We start from the raw sequence: 13,997 nt of genomic DNA, 5'->3' as shown, positions 1-13,997 counted from the left end.
GTCCGGTCGACCTTTCGCCCCGGCTGCAATATATATGAAATGTTTATTCAGCAGAGACGTGTGTAATTCATTCTTCAAATTACATTTTCCATTTCACTCCTTGCTGTTTGCGATGAACGGATCGTTTTTTTTTCGCCCGCTTCATCCTATCTCGGATTCGCCTGGAGGAGCACTGTATCAGCAGCAAACTTCCGGGCCCTCTCACGGAACTCTGCTTGATGCTTGGTCCGGCGGACTGTTTAATGGGACGATGGGGAGATCCGGCTCGAGATTTGCTAGCTGATTTCCCGGCGAGCAAATTTCCTGCAATTTGCCACCGCCGCGCCCTCGTGACGTTGTGCGGGGGGGGGGGGGAGGCGCGCTTTTGTAAACGTTACAATGTGTAACAATGGTTTATAACTGACACATTATTTTACGAAATTAAATTGTTGCCCGTCTTCCGAAGGATTACCCGAGCTGTGAAGCCAGAGCCAGAGGTTCCTGAGCACCGTCTGACATATGCGAGCATCAATCTTTCACAACGAACGGGGAGATTTACTTAGATAATACATCGCCGGTGGATAATACATACATGCACTTTAAATTTCGAAATTTCTTCCTCGTGTTTGCGAATCTAGATGAGTTCTACTTTACCTGCTATTCATGCGTTCCGTGTTTCAAACATGACAACTGCATTACAAGGTGAGCCGCCGTCGAGCGCTCCTCCTTTATGCTGCTAGAAGGAGTTGTTTGCTTCTTTTTCTAACGATGTTAGCATTTCTTTGCGTTCAGCAGTTGTACGTCAAAACAAGAGTTCACGATTTTCAGTTCAGCATCCTTTTTTTCCCTTCTCTCAAACAAGGCGATGTGATTCTGTGCACTGGGAAATTTGCACGAGGCTTCCGCAAACAATCAGGTGCTTCGCCGTTGCGAAGTTCGAAACGCATTGTTTGTTTAAATTTCATAATTTAGTTCGTGCTTCCGATGCACATAAGATGAAGTTTTTTTTCTCATATTGTTAATACGATTACAACGTATTCTATTGCTGTATGCATCAGTGAACGACTGTTATCATACTTCTATTATAATCTATAAATACAGTAGGGTGCCAATGAATGTATGGGGAAAATCGACCCTGAAATTTCAAAAAGTTACCCTATACAAAATGTTTACCACCTCGAAAAAAAAACCCTATGCCAAATATCGGGTCAATCGGACCTAAGGGAGGGTGGCGCAAAGCGGTCAAAGTTTGAGTTTTTTGAATATCGAAAAATCGCACAAGGGGGGATATCGGAAATCGGGGTCTTCGAATTTTTTTTTATGCCAAATGTCTTAAAATTGCATGAAACGTCGAGATCAGCGTCATGTCGAAAATTTTTTTTGTCAAAAATCGACACTCTGGGACTTCGGACTTTTTTTTCGGAGTACGAGACGAGACGTATGGTTTTAAGTGCCTATAAAAATAATTATCTCGAACTTGTTGCGAAATGTTAATTTGCACGATAATATACCCTATGCAAAATATTAGCTCATTAGAACTTCATTCATTAGTGTTGCATACGTTAATATTTGAGTTTTTTGAAAACCGAAAAATTACCGGAAATCGGAGTTTTCAAAAAAAATTTTGATGCCAAATGTCTTAAAAATGCATGGAATATCGAGATATACAGTTATCTCAAAAACCTTTTTTTTTGTTAAAAATCGATTTTTCAAACGGAAAAACGACCAAATGCCGAAAAAATTTTTTTTTTCGAGATAACAATAAATCTCGACGAGTAATGTAATTTTAAAACATTTGGCATCAACAATTTTTTTTGAGAACCCCGATTTGCGATGATTTTTCGTTTTCCAAAAAAAACTCAAATTTTTACGGCTGTGTACTAATAAATGAAGTTCGAATGAGCTAATATTTTATAGAGGGTATACTATCGTGCAAATCAACTTTCGCAGCAAGAATCTGAATGAATAATCGAGATAACTATTTTTATTGTTAACCAAAACCATACGTTTCGTTTCGTATTCCGAAAAAAAAAGTCCCAGAGTGTCGATTTTTGACAAAAAAAAAAATTCGAGATGACACTAGATCTTTCATGCAGTTTTTAGACATTTGGCATCAAAACTTTTATTTCCAAAGACCCCGATTTCCTTTACTCTCCTCTTGGGTGATTTTTCTATTTTCAAACAACCCAAACTTTGACCGCTTTGCGCCACTCTCTCTTAAGTCCGATTGAGCTAATATTTGGCACAGGGAGTTTTTTCGAGGTGGTGACCATTTTCATTGGCACCCTAATATACAGCAATTCCATGCCGAACCGATATAGTGGTTTTCAGATTTTCGCGAAAAGCGGTAATTTCGTTCTTCATCGCAAAACATTTGAACCGTATTTTTTTATTTTTTCATTAGAGTGACCATTTCCATTTCAGGATTGTCTGAAAAATCAACTTTTTCCTCCTTTTCAAAAAATGACTTTTTCCAAAAATTCATTGCTTTTAAACTACTGGATCGATTCAGATGAAATTAAAGTCAATTACCTGGTCTTTTATGAAAAAAATGCTAAAGGGTGTGTCACATCAAATTACATCACGGAAAAAACGCTGTAGAAATTCGCCCAGTAGACCGATCCTTTTGAAAATTTTAGACAGTAAAATAAAAACTATTAAACAACTTTTGGCATTTTCTTTTTATTCATACTTCGAGCCCAAGCCCGTATGCTCGCACCTTCCTCTTTACCCCGTCCATAAGGTTCTGTACAACGTCAGGTTGTAGTTTTTTTTGAACAGAAATCCATTTTCTCTTGAAGTCCGCCTCCGATTTGACAACTTTTGGGTTCTTCCGGAGGGCCTGCTTCATAATCGCCCAATATTTCTCTATTGGGCGAAGCTCCGGCGCGTTGGGCGGGTTCATTTCCTTTGGCACGAAGGTGACCCCGTTGGCTTCATACCACTCCAACACGTCCTTTGAATAGTGGCACGAAGCGAGATCCGGCCAGAAGATGGTCGGGTCCTCGTGCTGCTTCAATAGTGGTAGTAAGCGCTTCTGTAGGCACTCCTTAAGGTAAACCTGCCCGTTTACCGTGCCGGTCATCACGAAGGGGGCGCTCCGCTTTCCGCAAGAGCAGATCGCTTGCCACACCATGTACTTTTTGGCAAACTTGGATAGTTTCTGCTTGCGAATCTCCTCCGGAACGCTCAATTTGTCCTCTGCGGAGAAGAACAACAGGCCCGGCAGCTGACGAAAGTCCGCTTTGATGTAGGTTTCGTCGTCCATTACCAGGCAATGCGGCTTCGTCAGCATTTCGGTGTACAGCTTCCGGGCTCGCGTCTTCCCCACCATGTTTTACCTTTCGTCGCGGTTAGGAGCCTTCTGAACCTTGTATGTACGCAGGCCCTCCCGCTGCTTGGTCCGCTGGACGAATGAACTTGACAAATTCAGCTTATTGGCGACATCCCGGACCGAACTTCTCGGATCACGTCTAAACTGCTTAACTACGCGCTTGTGATCTTTTTCACTGACGGAGCATCCATTTTTGCCGTTCTTCACCTTCCGGTCGATGGTTAGGTTCTCGAAGTATCGTTTTAGTACTCTGCTGACCGTGGATTGGACGATTCCCAGCATCTTACCGATGTCCCGATGTGACAACTCCGGATTCTCGACATGAGTGCACAGGATTAATTCACGACGCTCTTTTTCGTTCGACGACATTTTTCCAAATTTACGAAAAATTGACAGTGAAGCATGGCCAACGTGATCTATACATTCTTATCTGATTATAAGCGAAAGCTGAAGATATAATTCCTAAAAATTAAATTTCTACAGCGTTTTTTCCGTGATGCAATTTGATGTGACACACCCTTTATAACTGCAGAAAATTCGAATCCTGCTCTCGTTATTATTGATTGTATTCGTTTTTATTGTTTTCGTAGTCTCAGGATCAAAGGCGTTATAATTTTTATTTTATTTTTCTGGAAAGCTGAGGGTTTTTTGCATTACATAGATTACCCCACCATCGGCGCGCTTATCACAGCCACACTCGCACACACAATCGCAGAATTTTATTTTCCAAAGAGGCGACTATTAGGCAGCTTCAAATCGGGTGATTTCAAGAAAAAATCGCCTCAAAAAATCTCGCGAATAAAATTCACACAGACAAAAGTCACGTGAAAAAGAATCCAGTGTATAATGAGTGAAAAAGATAATGCTCCTCTCATGAATTGCTAAAATCCTGGACTGTCTCCAATTTGGTACAGTCTCTCATGAAGGGAATAGAACGAAATTGACGCCGTCAGATTCGTCACTTTCGTCGGTGTATTTCAGCGGAAATATTGAAGGGCGCTTTCATATTGGCTAAACAACAACAACCATCAACAACATTTTTTTGAGATGCAAGAGTTCTCGCTAAATTCAGAATATTACACAAAAACCCATAACACTCGAATACAACTTTGTATAAACAATTCACTGGATTGTAGCATTAATTGGTGCAACATAAACTCTTTTCGCCAGATTCACCTTCCTCTGATCTCTCACTGTGTTCGCATCTCAAAAATTATGCGTTGGAAACGATTTCCATTGAACGAAAACATTTACGTGGATGAAAATAAATGAGGCCTTTTTTCACCTTATCTTTTTTCCTGAATGCTTTTTTGCCCAAATTGTTCTTTCTTTATTCTTCGTTTTACAATTTTTTTAATCGTTTTTCTGGATTAATTTTTTTTTAGGCAGACTTATCTCACTTCTTAACTAGGCGAACCTAGCCAGAATTTTCACCTGCCCCCGGACTTCTGAATGCCAAAGAGGGACTAGGCTCTACGGAATGCACGTATCTGCATGCTCGTGCTGTTTCAGTCCTGACCGAGAAATTGTCGGACAATCGCGCAGGTGCTAAGGATGACCGACTTTTGGATGCCGGCCAATTCCTTCTCCATATTCAACACCTTCAGCGCTTCCAGAAGTGTCTTCGGGACAATTCCAGTTCCAGAGAGAACGACTGGAACAATTCTTGGGACCTCCCTTAGCCCCCACAGTTCCTTGAGCTCCACGGCCAATGGTCGGTACTTGCAGATTTTGCGACCGTGGGTCTCCTCCAGATTCTGGTTCAGTGGAATAGCGACATCGATGATGGTGACTTTCGGTCGCTCTTGTCGTAAACCATTATATCTGGACGGTTGTGGTGGATCGAGAGGTCGGTCAGAACAGTGCGATCCCAGTACAGCTTGAAACGGTCAATTTCCAGGACAGGTGCAGGCAGGTACCGGTAGTTTGGTACGTTGTCTTCCAGTAGAGCACATTGGAGCGCCAGTTGTCTATGAACAATACGGGCCACGTTGTTGTGGCGCTCGGTGTAGGCTGCGTTGGTCAAAACGGGACAGCCTCCCATAATGTGCTCTATGTTTTCACCTGGTTGATGGCACATCCGGCAAATGTCATCAACGTCTTGATGCCAGACGTACCGCCTGCAGTTTCTCGTCGGCATTATCCTGTCCTGGATGGCTATCATATCGGCTTCTACTACTGAAGAGAGTTCACCACGCGTTAGCCACAGATTAGATGCGGCCTTGTCGACGTGTGGCCGGTCCAGTTGATGGGGGTGGGCACCATGCACTGCCTTCTGCTTCCAAGCTGCAATCTTCTCCTCCACTGACTGCAGATTGCAGTTGAGTTGGTACTCCGCTTGCGCCAAGTGCAGAGCGCTGTATCCTCTGTCGGCGGCGCAGACAGCCCGGTATAGCGCGTTTTGGTTGGCGCGTTCTGCGAAGTACTCGCGCAGTTGTCGCACCTGGGCAACAAACAGTGCAGATATGTCGACTATTCCAAGTCCCCCTTCTTTGCGTGGCAGTGAAACTCTCTCCAGTGCCGATTGAGGATGGTGCATTCCGGCCTCTTTGAATGCTTTCCTCATCCTCCTCTCAAGGTCCTCTAGGTCAGTTTTGCTCCATTTGACTACACCAAAACTGAAGGTCAGCAGGGGAACCGCGAATGTGTTGATCGCGCGTACCTTGTTCCCCGCGTTGAGGAAAGTCCTCAGGACACAGTTCACTCGACTCAAGAACTTGTCTCGCAGCTCCGTCTTGATGTCGGAGTGGCGAATCCCGGTGAGCTGTCGGAATCCAAGGTATTTATAGGATTCGCCACGAACCATGTCTCTTATAAACTCGCCGTCATAGACCTCGTAGCCTCCGGATTCGGTAAGTTGTCCTTTCAGCAGGTGGACACAGCGACACTTGTCGAGGCCGAACTCCATACAGATGTCCCTGCTTATTTCTTCGACAACCCGGATAGCTACACCTAGACGCTGACGTGAATCAGCGTAGACCTTGAGATCGTCCATGTAAAAGGTATGGGTCACTTCTTCGTGGGCGCCGTCGCCATACCTTATTTTATAGCCATGACCGTTTCTATTGAGCGTCCTACTGAGGGGGTTCAGTGCCAGACAAAACCAAAGCGGGCTGAAAGAGTCGCCTTGGAATATCCCCCTCTTTATCTGCAGCGTTCTAGACTGCAACACATTTTCCCCATCACTGAGGTGCAGAGACGTACTCCACTGCCTCATCGCATGCTGCAGGAACCTAACGACGACGGGATCAGAGCTCCAATACCCGGACGAGAAACGAGTGAGGTATGGAGTCATAAGCCTTCCTGTAATCGATGTAGGCCATACTTAGGTTCCGCTGGTTATATACCGCCTGGCCGACTATGGCTGCGTCGATGATGGCCTGGTCTTTGCAGCCATGCGTATTTTTCCTGCATCCTTTCTGCTCTTCTGCGATGATGTGATGCTGTTCGCAGTGAGCAGAAACTTTGGCGGTAATTATGCTGCTCAGTATTTTGTACAGACTCGATAGGCACGTTATCGGTCTGTACTTTGATGGGTTCAATGTGTTGCTGTCTTTCGGGAGGAGGAAGGTGACGCCACGTGTGGCGAATTCAGGAAGGTTGTGTGGGTCACGTAGCACCTTGTTGAAGCACTCAGCTATCTTTGGATGTGCGACGGTCAGCTTCTTGTGCCAAAAGTTCTGGACACCATCGGGGCCCGGTGCTGCCCAGCTCCTCAGGTACCGCGAGGCTTCGCGGACATCGTTCTCTCCGACGATGATAGCTGGCATCTCTCCAATTTCACCACAACTCTCCTCCTCCCGTCTTAACCACATATGCCCGTCGCGATGTTCTACTGGGGACTCCCAAATACCAGCCCAGAAGTTCGTCACATCGCTAATATCTGGCAAACCTTCGCGGTAGTCGGGCTTCTCGTCGCTAATGTGGTCGTAGAACGCTTTCTCGTTATCTCTGAACATCCGATTTTGTTCCTGGCGCTTTGCAGAGTCAGAGTAACGTTTCAGCCGTTTTGTAAGGACGCTCAATTGCTGTACCAGTGTGTCGAGTTTTTCCGTCAGCTGGTGAGCTCCCAGCTGGCGAAGTTCAGTAGGTCGCACGATCACAGCAACTTGGCGACATAATTTCGCCGATCTGCTGCCTCTTTTGTACGCCATCAGTCTTCCAATTGCGGAGCGCTTGTTTAGGATCCGTTGCTCCAATCTCCTTCGCCATGGAGGCTCACGCCTTTCACGGAGATGTTGGAGCAGTCCGCCTCTTGGCCTAATACGGTATCCTAAACTTTTGGCGGTCGCCACAGCAGCACAGTAAACTTTCAGTTGCAGCTCCTCCATGTTCTCAGCATCAACCAAGTGCAGCGGAAGAACGTGCTCGTTCATGAGCTTTACTGCACTTGTCAGCCTGCGGGAATGCTGCAACTTCGGGATCCTGGGGCGCGACAAAGGGTCCGTGTCGCGGAACTGTGAGATCGCCTCGTCGTAATGGAAGACCAGATCGCGTAGTAGTTGTTGATCTGGCTGTGGATCTTCCGGCTCAGGGGGTTGTTGTACTGTGGCCTCCACTGGTGCTGATTCGCGTGCCCCACTCGCGAATGAATTGCTCAGCCGTACTGAACTTCGTCTCGACACATCGCTTGCTCTGCTTGTTCTGGAGCTTAGTTCTCTCTGCACCTGCTGCTTGATGTCGTCGACTTGCGTTTGGGAGAGCATATTGTTGCGTACAATCGCTCTACGCCTCGCGTTCATCGCGTTTTGGTCAAGCCTCCCGACGAACTCTGGATACGCTTCCTCGAACATTGCGAGTATTCGAGGGCGACCGCTCATGTCCGTCTCCAAAGCAGTGCAGATGTAATAGGCGCGGATCACGAATTCATTCATTTCATGTGTCCACATGATCCGTCGCCTAGTAGTACCCACAAGTGTGGACGACTGTCGTCTGACAGTCGCAACACGCCTCGTAGGCGCAGCGTTTCGTTGGTGATGTCGATGGCTGCTGTTTCCGTGTGGCGGTAGCTCTTCGGGTTGAACCCGGCTGGTGGCCCGCTCTTGCACATCGCCCTCCAGCCGCTGGCCGCTCGCTCTTACGCCCGTTCCAGGACCAGCTCCAGTTCGGGGACCCTCCTCGGGCGATCGCATTCTGAGTATTCTTCGTGAACGTAGCTCCATTTTCTGGGTGTATCTCCTTTGCCCGGGAGACAGCGGGTTGGCAAGGCCTCCATGACCCGGGAGGCCTTCCCCGGGAGAGATATAGCGCTCTGACTCGCTCGCACCCCCTCACTTAGCCACTTTCGACACCCGTTCTCGGAGCCAAGACCAGGTGTGTGTTTCCAGTTCACGCCCGATCTAAAAATGTCGTCATATGATCTTCGTGGAGGCGTGAGACAGGAACATTTGAGACCAACAGGTAGGCTCCTACCCTAGTGTTGATCCCCATTTGAGAACCAAAAAATTTTTATTCTTCTTTATTTTTTTTTCGTTTCTTAAAATTTAATTTTAATTTTTTTTTAATTTTATTTTTGATTTTTTGTCCCTATTTTTTTCTTTAATTTGATTTTCTGTAATAGTTAGAACGATCCGAAATAATTTTTTTTCCGAATGTTTTAAATTTTAATTTTTTTTTAGATTTTCCTTTTTTCCTGATTTTTAACCGATTTTGTAATGTTCTTTATTTTATATTTTCGAACTTCTTATATTTTCTCTTGCTTTGAATAAAAATTCTCTGAATTCTCTCAAATTTCGAATTTTTTATTTTTTTTAAGTTTCATTTTTTTATTTTATTATTATTGTTTTGATCCTCTTCTTCCTAATTTTTCTTTAGTTTTTGAATTGTTCTTCTGTTTTTTTCTAAATTTCCATTGTTTATTCCTTTTTCGAATTTCTGTTTTTTTTTAAATTTTACATATTTATAAATACATAAATATATTTTTATAATTTCTAATAAATTTACTTTCCCTGTTTTTTTTCTCTAAAAAAATTATTATAGTTTTATAGTGACTTTTACAACTTTTGAATCGTCGTTGTTACTTCCATTTTGGAAGAGGATTTTATGAATAACATGATTTTCATGGTTTTCCAGAATATGATTTATTTATTTCTCTATTTTCATTAATTTTGTTTTATCTCGTTTTTTCCTGACTTTTTGCCAATTTGCTTTTTTATGTTCTTTATTTTATATTTTTTCAGTTTTTGAACTTTTTATTTATTTTGATTTTTTTTTATAAATTCCCTTTTCGTTTGATTTTTTCCCTGAATTATCTTCAATTTCGAATTTAATTTTTTTTAATTTGATTTTTTTTTATATTTTTAACTTTATTTTTTCCAGAATTCTCTCCTTCTTGATTTTTCTCTAGTTTTTGAATTGTTCTTTTGTTTTCTTCTCTAAATTTCCTTTTTTATTCCTTTTTCGAATCTCGTTTATTCATAAATATAATTTTTACTTCTGAATTTCTACTATAAATTTCTTTCCTGATTTTTTCTAATAAAATGGGTTTTCTGATTTTTTTACTGAACTTTTATGACTAAATTATTATTTTCTTTATATTCTTCATTTATAAAATCGTTATATCAAATTAAAACCTATGAGATAGTCTTCTTCAAAAAAAGTTATGATTTGAAATATCATAACTCAAAAACAAAAAATAATGCTTCTCTCTTTTTTGGATATAGCTTTTGAATAAAAGCTCAGCTTTTACGAAAAAATATAAAAAAATAGCGCCCCAAAGCCATGCAAAGTTCAAAAAACTAATATAATCAATAATTACAAAAACAAAAATTCTACCATCGAAAAATTCTCATAATCGCATTGGAATCCAATGCGATTATGAGAATTTTTCGATGGTAGAATTCTCAATTGCCCTCCTCTCATGTAACAATTCAGCTCCGGGGTCGGACAAGATTAAATTCAACTTGTTGAAGAATCTTCCCGACTTGGCAAAACAGCGTTTGCTGAACTTGTTCAACAAGTTTCTGGAGCTGTATATTGTCCCGCATGACTGGAGACAAGTGAGAGTGATAGCCATACGGAAACCCAACAAGCCGGCTTGCGATTACAACTCGTATAGGCCGATTGCAATGTTATCCTGTATTCGCAAATTGTTAGAGAAAATGATTCTACTTCGTTTAGACAAGTGGGTCGAAACAAACAATTTGCTGTCAAATACGCAGTTTGGCTTCCGCCGAGGTAAAGGGACGAATGATTGTCTCGCGCTGCTATCTTCTGAAATCCAAATCGCATTTGCTCGCAAAGAACAAATGGCTTCCGTTTTTCTCGATATCAAAGGGGCATTTGATTCAGTTTCCATGGAAATTCTCTCAGAGAAGCTTCATAATCGTGGACTTTCACCAATTCTGAATAATTTCCTGTACAATTTACTGTCAGAAAAGCACATGAATTTCTCTCATGGCAACTCAAAATCTTCTCGTTACAGTTTTATGGACCTACCACAAGGCTCCTGCCTAAGCCCCCTCTTGTACAGTTTTTACGTCAATGATATGAAGGATTGTCTAACTAGAGACTGCACGCTGAGACAACTTGCAGACGATGGAGTTATTTCCATCACGGGTACTAATCCCGTCGTTCTGCAAAAGTCGTTGCAAGATACCCTGAACAATCTGTTCACGTGGGCCCTCAAGCTGGGTATCGAATTCTCTACGGAGAAAACTGAAATGGTCGTTTTTTCTAGGAAGCACGAACCCGCCCAATTCCAGCTTCACCTATCCGGCAAAACGATCAAGCACTCGATGTTTTTCAAATACCTTGGAGTATATTTTGACTCTAAATGTACCTGGGGAATACACATTGCGTATTTGAAACAGAAATGCCAGCAAAGAATCAATTTTCTCCAAACAATAACCGGAACATGGTGGGGCGCCCATCCAGGAGACCTCATTCAGTTGTACAAAACAACGATATTATCAGTGTTAGAATATGGCAGTTTTTGCTTCCGATCAGCTGCCAGGATTCATATTCTCAAGCTGGAGAGGATACAATATCGTTGCTTGCGTATAGCCATGGGGTGTTTGCATTCGACACATACGATGAGTCTCGAAGTTTTGGCAGGAGTACCCCCGCTTACTCTTCGGTTCACAGAATTATCCTACAGATTTCTCATCCGTTGCAAGATCATGAATCCATTGGTGATTGATAACTTCGAAAATCTACTCCAGCTGACTCCTCAGTCAAGTTTTATGTCTTTATACCATGAGTACCTTACCCACGACGTGCACCCTTCACCAGGCATCTCCCACCAAGTTTGCTTCACATACTTTTGCAATTCCTCTGTCATTTTTTATCTGTCCATGCGACAAAAAATCCATGGAATACCAGATCACCTACGCTCCAATGTTATTCCGTCGATATTTTCGGAAAAATATGGGAAAGTTGGATCTGATAAAATGTTCTTTACTGACGGTTCATACATAAACGAGTCCACTGGCTTCGGCATCTTCAATGAAAATTCCAGTGCTTCTTTCAAACTCAAAGATCCTTGTTCCGTGTATGTCGCTGAACTGGGTGCGATATACTACGCACTGGGGATCATTGAAACATTGCCCATCGACCACTATTTTATTTTTTCAGACAGTCTCAGCTCATTAGAGGCAATCCGCTCAATGAAGGTTGATAAACGCTCATCTTATTTCCTAACTAGAATAAGACAACTATTGAGTGTTTTGGTCGAAAAATTATTCAAGATTACCTTAGCATGGGTTCCCTCTCATTGCTCGATTCCGGGGAATGAGAAAGCGGACTCGCTAGCTAAGGTGGGCGCTTTAGAAGGCACACTTTTTGAAAGGCAAATTGCTTATAATGAATTTTTCCACATTCCTCGTCAGTATACGATCGTAAGTTGGCAGCGCATGTGGAGTGGAGATGAGTTCGGTCGTTGGTTACACACGATTATCCCTAAGGTCTCGACGAGTGCATGGTTCAAGGGATTGAATGTAGGTCGTGATTTCATTCGCGTGATATCTCGGCTTATGTCCAATCACTACAACCTAAACGCGCATCTCTATCGCATTGGGCTCGCAGCAAACAATCTTTGTGATTGTGGCGATGGCTACCACGACATCGAGCATGTTGTCTGGTCGTGTATCCGGTTCCATGCTGCTCGCTCTCAGCTCTCTAGAGCTCTAAGAGCAAATCGGATATCCCCGTCCGGGATATCTTAGGTAGCCGGGATCCTGATCTTCTGCTTCATCTATACCTGTTCCTCAGAAACGCCGATGTCAACGTTTTATGATGTTTCCTTCGTTGTGTCCCCGTTTCATATCCCTCCTATCCGATCGATAAACTTTTACTTAGTCGCGGCAATACATACACACACTCTTTACAGATGCACGGGCCGAAGGTTGTGCAGTCCACTGATTATTCAACAAGAGCCAAAGGTTGTACCGCTCATGACAACTCTACACGAGCTGATGATTGCGCCGGCTAGTGACCATTCTATCCTGGATTCCTCGAGTCGAGAAAGACGCACCACGCTAGATATGGGGTACAGACTAGGGAGCGTTGCTGATTAATGGTCAGCTGCATCCCAATAGGAAGTAGCCCGTGTCGGGCACACGTATAGAGCATCGAAGACTGCAACATACCAATTACGAGAACACTTGTAATACTAACCTCGAGCCAACCGCGAGTAATCGGTTACATATTACTAACATAGTTGTAAGACAAAAATTGTCAAAATATTGGACTCCCGGCCCTGTCAGGCTAACGCCACATGTGCCTTAATAAAAAATATATTTTGGGAAAAAAAAACAAAAACAATTTTTTTAGTAAGTGTAATATTTCTCAGACGAGGACTGGCTAATTGGATTCAAAGTTATGATTTTTTGAAAAAAAAGTCATTTTTGGATAAAAGGGGAAAAACCTTCGAACTACCTTGAAATGGAAATGGGCAGCCTAATAAAAAAAAAAATGCGGGTCTAATATTTTGCGATAAAGAACGAAACTACTACTTTTCCTGGAAATATGAGAACCACTACATGGGTTAGGATTTTAAAATAAAATAGACGGATGTTTTTCGAGTTTATTCAAGCAAGAAAATTATTTTTCTGAAAGTATTTTATTTCAAGTTTTTATACAATGATGAGAGTCGCATTTTATTACAAATTTCTTATTGTTTTATAATGCCTACTATTTTTTTTTATTATCATTATGATATTTCATATTCCATCGGACATGAAATAAATTTTGTTAAATGGAAAGTGCTTTTCTTGACTTATGACATCAATCATTTTTGGGATAGATGAGTTAACGGATATAGAATCATGACGAAATTACTACAAACCATAAATTATTGAGTATGCCTTTTCCTTTGCAATAAATCGCAAATAGATGAATAGTAGCATTCCAGTAATAACTTTGAACTTCATTCTGTAGCACAAAAGTGTAATTTTCTGACAGAACAAATATAGCTACAAATAATTACCGAGCACCTTCCCGCAAAATATTTTTTTATTTCAAAAAAAGTAAAATTTGTGCTGTGTCCATCAACTTTATGGATGATTTTTCGGGAAGATACGAGGTAATAAAATTCAACTAGTGCAAGATTTGAAGTAGTAAGATCATCGGACGCAACGTGCATTTGGTGATTAAGCTATAAACAAAGTGGCTGTTCTTTTCGATTATGATAAGTTTGTTCAGCAATGAAACTTGTAATATCAGAGAAAATTATCAATGAGCTAAA

The sequence above is a fragment of the Toxorhynchites rutilus genome, chromosome 3 (genome assembly GCF_029784135.1).
Source record: "Toxorhynchites rutilus septentrionalis strain SRP chromosome 3, ASM2978413v1, whole genome shotgun sequence".
Taxonomy (NCBI): domain Eukaryota; kingdom Metazoa; phylum Arthropoda; class Insecta; order Diptera; family Culicidae; genus Toxorhynchites; species Toxorhynchites rutilus.
This window is presented reverse-complemented; position numbering follows the sequence as displayed.